This window comes from Drosophila serrata, unplaced genomic scaffold (genome assembly GCF_035046125.1).
Source record: "Drosophila serrata isolate PLE 108 unplaced genomic scaffold, ASM3504612v1 contig_310, whole genome shotgun sequence".
Lineage (NCBI taxonomy): Eukaryota > Metazoa > Arthropoda > Insecta > Diptera > Drosophilidae > Drosophila > Drosophila serrata.
The window spans coordinates 22281-40022 of NW_028257208.1; positions in this window are offsets into that span (position 1 = coordinate 22281).

Genomic DNA, 17742 nt, shown 5'->3' on the forward strand with positions numbered 1-17742 from the left:
AATTGATTTTTTTATATGATAATTTTTTTTGTAAGGGATTTTTCTATATCATATTTTTTGGAACAACCAAAGTTTAAAAATCGCATAACTTTGTCAAAAATGCCTTAATTTCAATTCGGAAAGCGGTTCTGAGTTAGTTGTTTGGCGCTTAACAATTCTGCATACCAAATTTTCCTTCTTAAGATATTAAAATATTTTTTTTAATTTTAGCACATTTTGACGATGCAACCCCTTAAATTTTTTAGAAAAAATTTAAAATGGTTCTTTTGCTTCCTGAGATGGCTAGAACGATTCGCCTGTTAGTGCTGATCAAGAATATATATGATATATAGGGTCGGAAATGGCTCCTTCACTGTAAAAAATGATATTTTCCTCAGCAAGATTCCTATAATTGATTTTTTTATATGATAATTTTTTTTGTAAGGGATTTTTCTATATCATATTTTTTGGAACAACCAAAGTTTAAAAATCGCATAACTTTGTCAAAAATGCCTTAATTTCAATTCGGAAAGCGGTTCTGAGTTAGTTGTTTGGCGCTTAACAATTCTGCATACCAAATTTTCCTTCTTAAGATATTAAAATATTTTTTTTAATTTTAGCACATTTTGACGATGCAACCCCTTAAATTTTTTAGAAAAAATTTAAAATGGTTCTTTTGCTTCCTGAGATAGCTAGAACGATTCGCCTGTTAGTGCTGATCAAGAATATATATGATATATAGGGTCGGAAATGGCTCCTTCACTGTAAAAAATGATATTTTCCTCAGCAAGATTCCTAAAATTGATTTTTTTATATGATAATTTTTTTTGTAAGGGATTTTTCTATATCATATTTTTTGGAACAACCAAAGTTTAAAAATCGCATAACTTTGTCAAAAATGCCTTAATTTCAATTCGGAAAGCGGTTCTGAGTTAGTTGTTTGGCGCTTAACAATTCTGCATACCAAATTTTCCTTCTTAAGATATTAAAATATTTTTTTTAATTTTAGCACATTTTGACGATGCAACCCCTTAAATTTTTTAGAAAAAATTTAAAATGGTTCTTTTGCTTCCTGAGATGGCTAGAACGATTCGCCTGTTAGTGCTGATCAAGAATATATATGATATATAGGGTCGGAAATGGCTCCTTCACTGTAAAAAATGATATTTTCCTCAGCAAGATTCCTATAATTGATTTTTTTATATGATAATTTTTTTTGTAAGGGATTTTTCTATATCATATTTTTTGGAACAACCAAAGTTTAAAAATCGCATAACTTTGTCAAAAATGCCTTAATTTCAATTCGGAAAGCGGTTCTGAGTTAGTTGTTTGGCGCTTAACAATTCTGCATACCAAATTTTCCTTCTTAAGATATTAAAATATTTTTTTTAATTTTAGCACATTTTGACGATGCAACCCCTTAAATTTTTTAGAAAAAATTTAAAATGGTTCTTTTGCTTCCTGAGATGGCTAGAACGATTCGCCTGTTAGTGCTGATCAAGAATATATATGATATATAGGGTCGGAAATGGCTCCTTCACTGTAAAAAATGATATTTTCCTCAGCAAGATTCCTATAATTGATTTTTTTATATGATAATTTTTTTTGTAAGGGATTTTTCTATATCATATTTTTTGGAACAACCAAAGTTTAAAAATCGCATAACTTTGTCAAAAATGCCTTAATTTCAATTCGGAAAGCGGTTCTGAGTTAGTTGTTTGGCGCTGAACAATTCTGCATACCAAATTTTCCTTCTTAAGATATTAAAATATTTTTTTTAATTTTAGCACATTTTGACGATGCAACCCCTTAAATTTTTTAGAAAAAATTTAAAATGGTTCTTTTGCTTCCTGAGATGGCTAGAACGATTCGCCTGTTAGTGCTGATCAAGAATATATATGATATATAGGGTCGGAAATGGCTCCTTCACTGTAAAAAATGATATTTTCCTCAGCAAGATTCCTAAAATTGATTTTTTTATATGATAATTTTTTTTTGTAAGGGATTTTTCTATATCATATTTTTTGGAACAACCAAAGTTTAAAAATCGCATAACTTTGTCAAAAATGCCTTAATTTCAATTCGGAAAGCGGTTCTGAGTTAGTTGTTTGGCGCTTAACAATTCTGCATACCAAATTTTCCTTTTTAAGATATTAAAATATTTTTTAAAATTTTTGCACATTTTAACGATGCAACCCCTTAAATTTTTTAGAAAAAAATTAAAATGGTTCTTTTGCTTCCTGAGATGGCTAGAACGATTCGCCTGTTAGTGCTGATCAAGAATATATATGATTTATAGGGTCGGAAATGGCTCCTTCACTGTAAAAAATGATATTTTCCTCAGCAAGATTCCTAAAATTGATTTTTTATATGATAATTTTTTTTGTAAGGGATTTTTCTATATCATATTTTTTGGAACAACCAAAGTTTAAAAATCGCATAACTTTGTCAAAAATGCCTTAATTTCAATTCGGAAAGCGGTTCTGAGTTAGTTGTTTGGCGCTTAACAATTCTGCATACCAAATTTTCATTTTTAAGATATTAAAATATTTTTTTTAATTTTTGCACATTTTGACGATGCAACCCCTTAAATTTTTTAGAAAAAATTTAAAATGGTTCTTTTGCTTCCTGAGATGGCTAGAACGATTCGCCTGTTAGTGCTGATCAAGAATATATATGATATATAGGGTCGGAAATGGCTCCTTCACTGTAAAAAATGATATTTTCCTCAGCAAGATTCCTAAAATTGATTTTTTTATATGATAATTTTTTTTGTAAGGGATTTTTCTATATCATATTTTTTGGAACAACCAAAGTTTAAAAATCGCATAACTTTGTCAAAAATGCCTTAATTTCAATTCGGAAAGCGGTTCTGAGTTAGTTGTTTGGCGCTTAACAATTCTGCATACCAAATTTTCCTTTTTAAGATATTAAAATATTTTTTAAAATTTTTGCACATTTTAACGATGCAACCCCTTAAATTTTTTAGAAAAAAATTAAAATGGTTCTTTTGCTTCCTGAGATGGCTAGAACGATTCGCCTGTTAGTGCTGATCAAGAATATATATGATATATAGGGTCGGAAATGGCTCCTTCACTGTAAAAAATGATATTTTCCTCAGCAAGATTCCTAAAATTGATTTTTTTATATGATAATTTTTTTTGTAAGGGATTTTTCTATATCATATTTTTTGGAACAACCAAAGTTTAAAAATCGCATAACTTTGTCAAAAATGCCTTAATTTCAATTCGGAAAGCGGTTCTGAGTTAGATGTTTGGCGCTTAACAATTCTGCATACCAAATTTTTCTTTTTAAGATATTAAAATATTTTTTAAAATTTTTGCACATTTTGACGATGCAACCCCTTAAATTTTTTAGAAAAAAATTAAAATGGTTCTTTTGCTTCCTGAGATGGCTAAAACGATTCGCCTGTTAATGCTGATCAAGAATATATATGATTTATAGGGTCGGAAATGGCTCCTTCACTGTAAAAAATGATATTTTCCTCAGCAAGATTCCTAAAATTGATTTTTTTATATGATAATTTTTTTTGTAAGGGATTTTTCTATATCATATTTTTTGGAACAACCAAAGTTTAAAAATCGCATAACTTTGTCAAAAATGCCTTAATTTCAATTCGGAAAGCGGTTCTGAGTTAGTTGTTTGGCGCTTAACAATTCTGCATACCAAATTTTCCTTTTTAAGATATTAAAATATTTTTTAAAATTTTTGCACATTTTAACGATGCAACCCCTTAAATTTTTTAGAAAAAAATTAAAATGGTTCTTTTGCTTCCTGAGATGGCTAGAACGATTCGCCTGTTAGTGCTGATCAAGAATATATATGATATATAGGGTCGGAAATGGCTCCTTCACTGTAAAAAATGATATTTTCCTCAGCAAGATTCCTAAAATTGATTTTTTTATATGATAATTTTTTTTGTAAGGGATTTTTCTATATCATATTTTTTGGAACAACCAAAGTTTAAAAATCGCATAACTTTGTCAAAAATGCCTTAATTTCAATTCGGAAAGCGGTTCTGAGTTAGATGTTTGGCGCTTAACAATTCTGCATACCAAATTTTTCTTTTTAAGATATTAAAATATTTTTTAAAATTTTTGCACATTTTGACGATGCAACCCCTTAAATTTTTTAGAAAAAAATTAAAATGGTTCTTTTGCTTCCTGAGATGGCTAGAACGATTCGCCTGTTAATGCTGATCAAGAATATATATGATTTATAGGGTCGGAAATGGCTCCTTCACTGTAAAAAATGATATTTTCCTCAGCAAGATTCCTAAAATTGATTTTTTTATATGATAATTTTTTTTGTAAGGGATTTTTCTATATCATATTTTTTGGAACAACCAAAGTTTAAAAATCGCATAACTTTGTCAAAAATGCCTTAATTTCAATTCGGAAAGCGGTTCTGAGTTAGTTGTTTGGCGCTTAACAATTCTGCATACCAAATTTTCCTTTTTAAGATATTAAAATATTTTTTAAAATTTTTGCACATTTTAACGATGCAACCCCTTAAATTTTTTAGAAAAAAATTAAAATGGTTCTTTTGCTTCCTGAGATGGCTAGAACGATTCGCCTGTTAGTGCTGATCAAGAATATATATGATATATAGGGTCGGAAATGGCTCCTTCACTGTAAAAAATGATATTTTCCTCAGCAAGATTCCTAAAATTGATTTTTTTATATGATAATTTTTTTTGTAAGGGATTTTTCTATATCATATTTTTTGGAACAACCAAAGTTTAAAAATCGCATAACTTTGTCAAAAATGCCTTAATTTCAATTCGGAAAGCGGTTCTGAGTTAGATGTTTGGCGCTTAACAATTCTGCATACCAAATTTTTCTTTTTAAGATATTAAAATATTTTTTAAAATTTTTGCACATTTTGACGATGCAACCCCTTAAATTTTTTAGAAAAAAATTAAAATGGTTCTTTTGCTTCCTGAGATGGCTAAAACGATTCGCCTGTTAATGCTGATCAAGAATATATATGATTTATAGGGTCGGAAATGGCTCCTTCACTGTAAAAAATGATATTTTCCTCAGCAAGATTCCTAAAATTGATTTTTTATATGATAATTTTTTTTGTAAGGGATTTTTCTATATCATATTTTTTGGAACAACCAAAGTTTAAAAATCGCATAACTTTGTCAAAAATGCCTTAATTTCAATTCGGAAAGCGGTTCTGAGTTAGTTGTTTGGCGCTTAACAATTCTGCATACCAAATTTTCCTTTTTAAGATATTAAAATATTTTTTTTAATTTTTGCACATTTTGACGATGCAACCCCTTAAATTTTTTAGAAAAAATTTAAAATGGTTCTTTTGCTTCCTGAGATGGCTAGAACGATTCGCCTGTTAGTGCTGATCAAGAATATATATGATATATAGGGTCGGAAATGGCTCCTTCACTGTAAAAAATGATATTTTCCTCAGCAAGATTCCTAAAATTGATTTTTTTTTATGATAATTTTTTTTGTAAGGGATTTTTCTATATCATATTTTTTGGAACAACCAAAGTTTAAAAATCGCATAACTTTGTCAAAAATGCCTTAATTTCAATTCGGAAAGCGGTTCTGAGTTAGTTGTTTGGCGCTTAACAATTCTGCATACCAAATTTTTTTATTTTCCTCAGCAAGATTCCTATAATTGATTTTTTTATATGATAATTTTTTTTGTAAGGGATTTTTCTATATCATATTTTTTGGAACAACCAAAGTTTAAAAATCGCATAACTTTGTCAAAAATGCCTTAATTTCAATTCGGAAAGCGGTTCTGAGTTAGTTGTTTGGCGCTTAACAATTCTGCATACCAAATTTTCCTTTTTAAGATATTAAAATATTTTTTTTAATTTTAGCACATTTTGACGATGCAACCCCTTAAATTTTTTAGAAAAAATTTAAAATGGTTCTTTTGCTTCCTGAGATGGCTAGAACGATTCGCCTGTTAGTGCTGATCAAGAATATATATGATATATAGGGTCGGAAATGGCTCCTTCACTGTAAAAAATGATATTTTCCTCAGCAAGATTCCTATAATTGATTTTTTTATATGATAATTTTTTTTGTAAGGGATTTTTCTATATCATATTTTTTGGAACAACCAAAGTTTAAAAATCGCATAACTTTGTCAAAAATGCCTTAATTTCAATTCGGAAAGCGGTTCTGAGTTAGTTGTTTGGCGCTTAACAATTCTGCATACCAAATTTTTCTTTTTAAGATATTAAAATATTTTTTAAAATTTTTGCACATTTTGACGATGCAACCCCTTAAATTTTTTAGAAAAAAATTTAAAATGGTTCTTTTGCTTCCTGAGATGGCTAGAACGATTCGCCTGTTAGTGCTGATCAAGAATATATATGATTTATAGGGTCGGAAATGGCTCCTTCACTGTAAAAAATGATATTTTCCTCAGCAAGATTCCTAAAATTGATTTTTTTATATGATAATTTTTTTTGTAAGGGATTTTTCTATATCATATTTTTTGGAACAACCAAAGTTTAAAAATCGCATAACTTTGTCAAAAATGCCTTAATTTCAATTCGGAAAGCGGTTCTGAGTTAGTTGTTTGGCGCTTAACAATTCTGCATACCAAATTTTCCTTTTTAAGATATTAAAATATTTTTTTTAATTTTTGCACATTTTGACGATGCAACCCCTTAAATTTTTTAGAAAAAATTTAAAATGGTTCTTTTGCTTCCTGAGATGGCTAGAACGATTCGCCTGTTAGTGCTGATCAAGAATATATATGATATATAGGGTCGGAAATGGCTCCTTCACTGTAAAAAATGATATTTTCCTCAGCAAGATTCCTAAAATTGATTTTTTTTTATGATAATTTTTTTTGTAAGGGATTTTTCTATATCATATTTTTTGGAACAACCAAAGTTTAAAAATCGCATAACTTTGTCAAAAATGCCTTAATTTCAATTCGGAAAGCGGTTCTGAGTTAGTTGTTTGGCGCTTAACAATTCTGCATACCAAATTTTTTTATTTTCCTCAGCAAGATTCCTATAATTGATTTTTTTATATGATAATTTTTTTTGTAAGGGATTTTTCTATATCATATTTTTTGGAACAACCAAAGTTTAAAAATCGCATAACTTTGTCAAAAATGCCTTAATTTCAATTCGGAAAGCGGTTCTGAGTTAGTTGTTTGGCGCTTAACAATTCTGCATACCAAATTTTCCTTTTTAAGATATTAAAATATTTTTTTTAATTTTTGCACATTTTGACGATGCAACCCCTTAAATTTTTTAGAAAAAATTTAAAATGGTTCTTTTGCTTCCTGAGATGGCTAGAACGATTCGCCTGTTAGTGCTGATCAAGAATATATATGATATATAGGGTCGGAAATGGCTCCTTCACTGTAAAAAATGATATTTTCCTCAGCAAGATTCCTAAAATTGATTTTTTTATATGATAATTTTTTTTGTAAGGGATTTTTCTATATCATATTTTTTGGAACAACCAAAGTTTAAAAATCGCATAACTTTGTCAAAAATGCCTTAATTTCAATTCGGAAAGCGGTTCTGAGTTAGTTGTTTGGCGCTTAACAATTCTGCATACCAAATTTTCCTTCTTAAGATATTAAAATATTTTTTTTAATTTTAGCACATTTTGACGATGCAACCCCTTAAATTTTTTAGAAAAAATTTAAAATGGTTCTTTTGCTTCCTGAGATGGCTAGAACGATTCGCCTGTTAGTGCTGATCAAGAATATATATGATTTATAGGGTCGGAAATGGCTCCTTCACCGTAAAAAATGATATTTTCCTCAGCAAGATTCCTAAAATTGATTTTTTTATATGATAAAATATTTTTTTTAATTTTTGCACATTTTGACGATGCAACCCCTTAAATTTTTTAGAAAAAATTTAAAATGGTTCTTTTGCTTCCTGAGATGGCTAGAACGATTCGCCTGTTAGTGCTGATCAAGAATATATATGATTTATAGGGTCGGAAATGGCTCCTTCACTGTAAAAAATGATATTTTCCTCAGCAAGATTCCTAAAATTGATTTTTTTATATGATAATTTTTTTTGTAAGGGATTTTTCTATATCATATTTTTTGGAACAACCAAAGTTTAAAAATCGCATAACTTTGTCAAAAATGCCTTAATTTCAATTCGGAAAGCGGTTCTGAGTTAGTTGTTTGGCGCTTAACAATTCTGCATACCAAATTTTTCTTTTTAAGATATTAAAATATTTTTTAAAATTTTTGCACATTTTGACGATGCAACCCCTTAAATTTTTTAGAAAAAATTTAAAATGGTTCTTTTGCTTCCTGAGATGGCTAGAACGATTCGCCTGTTAGTGCTGATCAAGAATATATATGATTTATAGGGTCGGAAATGGCTCCTTCACTGTAAAAAATGATATTTTCCTCAGCAAGATTCCTAAAATTGATTTTTTTATATGATAATTTTTTTTGTAAGGGATTTTTCTATATCATATTTTTTGGAACAACCAAAGTTTAAAAATCGCATAACTTTGTCAAAAATGCCTTAATTTCAATTCGGAAAGCGGTTCTGAGTTAGTTGTTTGGCGCTTAACAATTCTGCATACCAAATTTTCCTTTTTAAGATATTAAAATATTTTTTTTAATTTTTGCACATTTTGACGATGCAACCCCTTAAATTTTTTAGAAAAAATTTAAAATGGTTCTTTTGCTTCCTGAGATGGCTAGAACGATTCGCCTGTTAGTGCTGATCAAGAATATATATGATTTATAGGGTCGGAAATGGCTCCTTCACTGTAAAAAATGATATTTTCCTCAGCAAGATTCCTAAAATTGATTTTTTTATATGATAATTTTTTTTGTAAGGGATTTTTCTATATCATATTTTTTGGAACAACCAAAGTTTAAAAATCGCATAACTTTGTCAAAAATGCCTTAATTTCAATTCGGAAAGCGGTTCTGAGATAGTTGTTTGGCGCTTAACAATTCTGCATACCAAATTTTCCTTTTTAAGATATTAAAATATTTTTTTTAATTTTTGCACATTTTGACGATGCAACCCCTTAAATTTTTTAGAAAAAATTTAAAATGCCTTAATTTCAATTCGGAAAGCGGTTCTGAGTTAGTTGTTTGGCGCTTAACAATTCTGCATACCAAATTTTCCTTTTTAAGATATTAAAATATTTTTTAAAATTTTTGCACATTTTAACGATGCAACCCCTTAAATTTTTTAGAAAAAATTTAAAATGGTTCTTTTGCTTCCTGAGATGGCTAGAACGATTCGCCTGTTAGTGCTGATCAAGAATATATATGATATATAGGGTCGGAAATGGCTCCTTCACTGTAAAAAATGATATTTTCCTCAGCAAGATTCCTAAAATTGATTTTTTTATATGATAATTTTTTTTGTAAGGGATTTTTCTATATCATATTTTTTGGAACAACCAAAGTTTAAAAATCGCATAACTTTGTCAAAAATGCCTTAATTTCAATTCGGAAAGCGGTTCTGAGTTAGTTGTTTGGCGCTTAACAATTCTGCATACCAAATTTTCCTTTTTAAGATATTAAAATATTTTTTATAATTTTTGCACATTTTGACGATGCAACCCCTTAAATTTTTTAGAAAAAATTTAAAATGGTTCTTTTGCTTCCTGAGATGGCTAGAACGATTCGCCTGTTAGTGCTGATCAAGAATATATATGATTTATAGGGTCGGAAATGGCTCCTTCACTGTAAAAAATGATATTTTCCTCAGCAAGATTCCTAAAATTGATTTTTTTATATGATAATTTTTTTTGTAAGGGATTTTTCTATATCATATTTTTTGGAACAACCAAAGTTTAAAAATCGCATAACTTTGTCAAAAATGCCTTAATTTCAATTCGGAAAGCGGTTCTGAGTTAGTTGTTTGGCGCTTAACAATTCTGCATACCAAATTTTCCTTTTTAAGATATTAAAATATTTTTTTTAATTTTTGCACATTTTGACGATGCAACCCCTTAAATTTTTTAGAAAAAATTTAAAATGGTTCTTTTGCTTCCTGAGATGGCTAGAACGATTCGCCTGTTAGTGCTGATCAAGAATATATATGATTTATAGGGTCGGAAATGGCTCCTTCACTGTAAAAAATGATATTTTCCTCAGCAAGATTCCTAAAATTGATTTTTTTATATGATAATTTTTTTTGTAAGGGATTTTTCTATATCATATTTTTTGGAACAACCAAAGTTTAAAAATCGCATAACTTTGTCAAAAATGCCTTAATTTCAATTCGGAAAGCGGTTCTGAGTTAGTTGTTTGGCGCTTAACAATTCTGCATACCAAATTTTCCTTTTTAAGATATTAAAATATTTTTTTTAATTTTTGCACATTTTGACGATGCAACCCCTTAAATTTTTTAGAAAAAATTTAAAATGGTTCTTTTGCTTCCTGAGATGGCTAGAACGATTCGCCTGTTAGTGCTGATCAAGAATATATATGATTTATAGGGTCGGAAATGGCTCCTTCACTGTAAAAAATGATATTTTCCTCAGCAAGATTCCTAAAATTGATTTTTTTATATGATAATTTTTTTTGTAAGGGATTTTTCTATATCATATTTTTTGGAACAACCAAAGTTTAAAAATCGCATAACTTTGTCAAAAATGCCTTAATTTCAATTCGGAAAGCGGTTCTGAGTTAGTTGTTTGGCGCTTAACAATTCTGCATACCAAATTTTCCTTTTTAAGATATTAAAATATTTTTTTTAATTTTTGCACATTTTGACGATGCAACCCCTTAAATTTTTTAGAAAAAATTTAAAATGGTTCTTTTGCTTCCTGAGATGGCTAGAACGATTCGCCTGTTAGTGCTGATCAAGAATATATATGATTTATAGGGTCGGAAATGGCTCCTTCACTGTAAAAAATGATATTTTCCTCAGCAAGATTCCTAAAATTGATTTTTTTATATGATAATTTTTTTTGTAAGGGATTTTTCTATATCATATTTTTTGGAACAACCAAAGTTTAAAAATCGCATAACTTTGTCAAAAATGCCTTAATTTCAATTCGGAAAGCGGTTCTGAGTTAGTTGTTTGGCGCTTAACAATTCTGCATACCAAATTTTCCTTTTTAAGATATTAAAATATTTTTTTTAATTTTTGCACATTTTGACGATGCAACCCCTTAAATTTTTTAGAAAAAATTTAAAATGGTTCTTTTGCTTCCTGAGATGGCTAGAACGATTCGCCTGTTAGTGCTGATCAAGAATATATATGATTTATAGGGTCGGAAATGGCTCCTTCACTGTAAAAAATGATATTTTCCTCAGCAAGATTCCTAAAATTGATTTTTTTATATGATAATTTTTTTTGTAAGGGATTTTTCTATATCATATTTTTTGGAACAACCAAAGTTTAAAAATCGCATAACTTTGTCAAAAATGCCTTAATTTCAATTCGGAAAGCGGTTCTGAGTTAGTTGTTTGGCGCTTAACAATTCTGCATACCAAATTTTCCTTTTTAAGATATTAAAATATTTTTTTTAATTTTTGCACATTTTGACGATGCAACCCCTTAAATTTTTTAGAAAAAATTTAAAATGGTTCTTTTGCTTCCTGAGATGGCTAGAACGATTCGCCTGTTAGTGCTGATCAAGAATATATATGATATATAGGGTCGGAAATGGCTCCTTCACTGTAAAAAATGATATTTTCCTCAGCAAGATTCCTAAAATTGATTTTTTTATATGATAATTTTTTTTGTAAGGGATTTTTCTATATCATATTTTTTGGAACAACCAAAGTTTAAAAATCGCATAACTTTGTCAAAAATGCCTTAATTTCAATTCGGAAAGCGGTTCTGAGTTAGTTGTTTGGCGCTTAACAATTCTGCATACCAAATTTTCCTTTTTAAGATATTAAAATATTTTTTTTAATTTTTGCACATTTTGACGATGCAACCCCTTAAATTTTTTAGAAAAAATTTAAAATGGTTCTTTTGCTTCCTGAGATGGCTAGAACGATTCGCCTGTTAGTGCTGATCAAGAATATATATGATATATAGGGTCGGAAATGGCTCCTTCACTGTAAAAAATGATATTTTCCTCAGCAAGATTCCTAAAATTGATTTTTTTATATGATAATTTTTTTTGTAAGGGATTTTTCTATATCATATTTTTTGGAACAACCAAAGTTTAAAAATCGCATAACTTTGTCAAAAATGCCTTAATTTCAATTCGGAAAGCGGTTCTGAGTTAGTTGTTTGGCGCTTAACAATTCTGCATACCAAATTTTCCTTTTTAAGATATTAAAATATTTTTTTTAATTTTTGCACATTTTGACGATGCAACCCCTTAAATTTTTTAGAAAAAATTTAAAATGGTTCTTTTGCTTCCTGAGATGGCTAGAACGATTCGCCTGTTAGTGCTGATCAAGAATATATATGATTTATAGGGTCGGAAATGGCTCCTTCACTGTAAAAAATGATATTTTCCTCAGCAAGATTCCTAAAATTGATTTTTTTATATGATAATTTTTTTTGTAAGGGATTTTTCTATATCATATTTTTTGGAACAACCAAAGTTTAAAAATCGCATAACTTTGTCAAAAATGCCTTAATTTCAATTCGGAAAGCGGTTCTGAGTTAGTTGTTTGGCGCTTAACAATTCTGCATACCAAATTTTCCTTTTTAAGATATTAAAATATTTTTTTTAATTTTTGCACATTTTGACGATGCAACCCCTTAAATTTTTTAGAAAAAATTTAAAATGGTTCTTTTGCTTCCTGAGATGGCTAGAACGATTCGCCTGTTAGTGCTGATCAAGAATATATATGATATATAGGGTCGGAAATGGCTCCTTCACTGTAAAAAATGATATTTTCCTCAGCAAGATTCCTAAAATTGATTTTTTTATATGATAATTTTTTTTGTAAGGGATTTTTCTATATCATATTTTTTGGAACAACCAAAGTTTAAAAATCGCATAACTTTGTCAAAAATGCCTTAATTTCAATTCGGAAAGCGGTTCTGAGTTAGTTGTTTGGCGCTTAACAATTCTGCATACCAAATTTTCCTTTTTAAGATATTAAAATATTTTTTTTAATTTTTGCACATTTTGACGATGCAACCCCTTAAATTTTTTAGAAAAAATTTAAAATGGTTCTTTTGCTTCCTGAGATGGCTAGAACGATTCGCCTGTTAGTGCTGATCAAGAATATATATGATTTATAGGGTCGGAAATGGCTCCTTCACTGTAAAAAATGATATTTTCCTCAGCAAGATTCCTAAAATTGATTTTTTTATATGATAATTTTTTTTGTAAGGGATTTTTCTATATCATATTTTTTGGAACAACCAAAGTTTAAAAATCGCATAACTTTGTCAAAAATGCCTTAATTTCAATTCGGAAAGCGGTTCTGAGTTAGTTGTTTGGCGCTTAACAATTCTGCATACCAAATTTTCCTTTTTAAGATATTAAAATATTTTTTTTAATTTTTGCACATTTTGACGATGCAACCCCTTAAATTTTTTAGAAAAAATTTAAAATGGTTCTTTTGCTTCCTGAGATGGCTAGAACGATTCGCCTGTTAGTGCTGATCAAGAATATATATGATTTATAGGGTCGGAAATGGCTCCTTCACTGTAAAAAATGATATTTTCCTCAGCAAGATTCCTAAAATTGATTTTTTTATATGATAATTTTTTTTGTAAGGGATTTTTCTATATCATATTTTTTGGAACAACCAAAGTTTAAAAATCGCATAACTTTGTCAAAAATGCCTTAATTTCAATTCGGAAAGCGGTTCTGAGTTAGTTGTTTGGCGCTTAACAATTCTGCATACCAAATTTTCCTTTTTAAGATATTAAAATATTTTTTTTAATTTTTGCACATTTTGACGATGCAACCCCTTAAATTTTTTAGAAAAAATTTAAAATGGTTCTTTTGCTTCCTGAGATGGCTAGAACGATTCGCCTGTTAGTGCTGATCAAGAATATATATGATTTATAGGGTCGGAAATGGCTCCTTCACTGTAAAAAATGATATTTTCCTCAGCAAGATTCCTAAAATTGATTTTTTTATATGATAATTTTTTTTGTAAGGGATTTTTCTATATCATATTTTTTGGAACAACCAAAGTTTAAAAATCGCATAACTTTGTCAAAAATGCCTTAATTTCAATTCGGAAAGCGGTTCTGAGTTAGTTGTTTGGCGCTTAACAATTCTGCATACCAAATTTTCCTTTTTAAGATATTAAAATATTTTTTTTAATTTTTGCACATTTTGACGATGCAACCCCTTAAATTTTTTAGAAAAAATTTAAAATGGTTCTTTTGCTTCCTGAGATGGCTAGAACGATTCGCCTGTTAGTGCTGATCAAGAATATATATGATTTATAGGGTCGGAAATGGCTCCTTCACTGTAAAAAATGATATTTTCCTCAGCAAGATTCCTAAAATTGATTTTTTTATATGATAATTTTTTTTGTAAGGGATTTTTCTATATCATATTTTTTGGAACAACCAAAGTTTAAAAATCGCATAACTTTGTCAAAAATGCCTTAATTTCAATTCGGAAAGCGGTTCTGAGTTAGTTGTTTGGCGCTTAACAATTCTGCATACCAAATTTTCCTTTTTAAGATATTAAAATATTTTTTTTAATTTTTGCACATTTTGACGATGCAACCCCTTAAATTTTTTAGAAAAAATTTAAAATGGTTCTTTTGCTTCCTGAGATGGCTAGAACGATTCGCCTGTTAGTGCTGATCAAGAATATATATGATATATAGGGTCGGAAATGGCTCCTTCACTGTAAAAAATGATATTTTCCTCAGCAAGATTCCTAAAATTGATTTTTTTATATGATAATTTTTTTTGTAAGGGATTTTTCTATATCATATTTTTTGGAACAACCAAAGTTTAAAAATCGCATAACTTTGTCAAAAATGCCTTAATTTCAATTCGGAAAGCGGTTCTGAGTTAGTTGTTTGGCGCTTAACAATTCTGCATACCAAATTTTCCTTTTTAAGATATTAAAATATTTTTTTTAATTTTTGCACATTTTGACGATGCAACCCCTTAAATTTTTTAGAAAAAATTTAAAATGGTTCTTTTGCTTCCTGAGATGGCTAGAACGATTCGCCTGTTAGTGCTGATCAAGAATATATATGATATATAGGGTCGGAAATGGCTCCTTCACTGTAAAAAATGATATTTTCCTCAGCAAGATTCCTAAAATTGATTTTTTTATATGATAATTTTTTTTGTAAGGGATTTTTCTATATCATATTTTTTGGAACAACCAAAGTTTAAAAATCGCATAACTTTGTCAAAAATGCCTTAATTTCAATTCGGAAAGCGGTTCTGAGTTAGTTGTTTGGCGCTTAACAATTCTGCATACCAAATTTTCCTTTTTAAGATATTAAAATATTTTTTTTAATTTTTGCACATTTTGACGATGCAACCCCTTAAATTTTTTAGAAAAAATTTAAAATGGTTCTTTTGCTTCCTGAGATGGCTAGAACGATTCGCCTGTTAGTGCTGATCAAGAATATATATGATTTATAGGGTCGGAAATGGCTCCTTCACTGTAAAAAATGATATTTTCCTCAGCAAGATTCCTAAAATTGATTTTTTTATATGATAATTTTTTTTGTAAGGGATTTTTCTATATCATATTTTTTGGAACAACCAAAGTTTAAAAATCGCATAACTTTGTCAAAAATGCCTTAATTTCAATTCGGAAAGCGGTTCTGAGTTAGTTGTTTGGCGCTTAACAATTCTGCATACCAAATTTTCCTTTTTAAGATATTAAAATATTTTTTTTAATTTTTGCACATTTTGACGATGCAACCCCTTAAATTTTTTAGAAAAAATTTAAAATGGTTCTTTTGCTTCCTGAGATGGCTAGAACGATTCGCCTGTTAGTGCTGATCAAGAATATATATGATTTATAGGGTCGGAAATGGCTCCTTCACTGTAAAAAATGATATTTTCCTCAGCAAGATTCCTAAAATTGATTTTTTTATATGATAATTTTTTTTGTAAGGGATTTTTCTATATCATATTTTTTGGAACAACCAAAGTTTAAAAATCGCATAACTTTGTCAAAAATGCCTTAATTTCAATTCGGAAAGCGGTTCTGAGTTAGTTGTTTGGCGCTTAACAATTCTGCATACCAAATTTTCCTTTTTAAGATATTAAAATATTTTTTTTAATTTTTGCACATTTTGACGATGCAACCCCTTAAATTTTTTAGAAAAAATTTAAAATGGTTCTTTTGCTTCCTGAGATGGCTAGAACGATTCGCCTGTTAGTGCTGATCAAGAATATATATGATTTATAGGGTCGGAAATGGCTCCTTCACTGTAAAAAATGATATTTTCCTCAGCAAGATTCCTAAAATTGATTTTTTTATATGATAATTTTTTTTGTAAGGGATTTTTCTATATCATATTTTTTGGAACAACCAAAGTTTAAAAATCGCATAACTTTGTCAAAAATGCCTTAATTTCAATTCGGAAAGCGGTTCTGAGTTAGTTGTTTGGCGCTTAACAATTCTGCATACCAAATTTTCCTTTTTAAGATATTAAAATATTTTTTTTAATTTTTGCACATTTTGACGATGCAACCCCTTAAATTTTTTAGAAAAAATTTAAAATGGTTCTTTTGCTTCCTGAGATGGCTAGAACGATTCGCCTGTTAGTGCTGATCAAGAATATATATGATATATAGGGTCGGAAATGGCTCCTTCACTGTAAAAAATGATATTTTCCTCAGCAAGATTCCTAAAATTGATTTTTTTATATGATAATTTTTTTTGTAAGGGATTTTTCTATATCATATTTTTTGGAACAACCAAAGTTTAAAAATCGCATAACTTTGTCAAAAATGCCTTAATTTCAATTCGGAAAGCGGTTCTGAGTTAGTTGTTTGGCGCTTAACAATTCTGCATACCAAATTTTCCTTTTTAAGATATTAAAATATTTTTTTTAATTTTTGCACATTTTGACGATGCAACCCCTTAAATTTTTTAGAAAAAATTTAAAATGGTTCTTTTGCTTCCTGAGATGGCTAGAACGATTCGCCTGTTAGTGCTGATCAAGAATATATATGATTTATAGGGTCGGAAATGGCTCCTTCACTGTAAAAAATGATATTTTCCTCAGCAAGATTCCTAAAATTGATTTTTTTATATGATAATTTTTTTTGTAAGGGATTTTTCTATATCATATTTTTTGGAACAACCAAAGTTTAAAAATCGCATAACTTTGTCAAAAATGCCTTAATTTCAATTCGGAAAGCGGTTCTGAGTTAGTTGTTTGGCGCTTAACAATTCTGCATACCAAATTTTCCTTTTTAAGATATTAAAATATTTTTTTTAATTTTTGCACATTTTGACGATGCAACCCCTTAAATTTTTTAGAAAAAATTTAAAATGGTTCTTTTGCTTCCTGAGATGGCTAGAACGATTCGCCTGTTAGTGCTGATCAAGAATATATATGATTTATAGGGTCGGAAATGGCTCCTTCACTGTAAAAAATGATATTTTCCTCAGCAAGATTCCTAAAATTGATTTTTTTATATGATAATTTTTTTTGTAAGGGATTTTTCTATATCATATTTTTTGGAACAACCAAAGTTTAAAAATCGCATAACTTTGTCAAAAATGCCTTAATTTCAATTCGGAAAGCGGTTCTGAGTTAGTTGTTTGGCGCTTAACAATTCTGCATACCAAATTTTCCTTTTTAAGATATTAAAATATTTTTTTTAATTTTTGCACATTTTGACGATGCAACCCCTTAAAT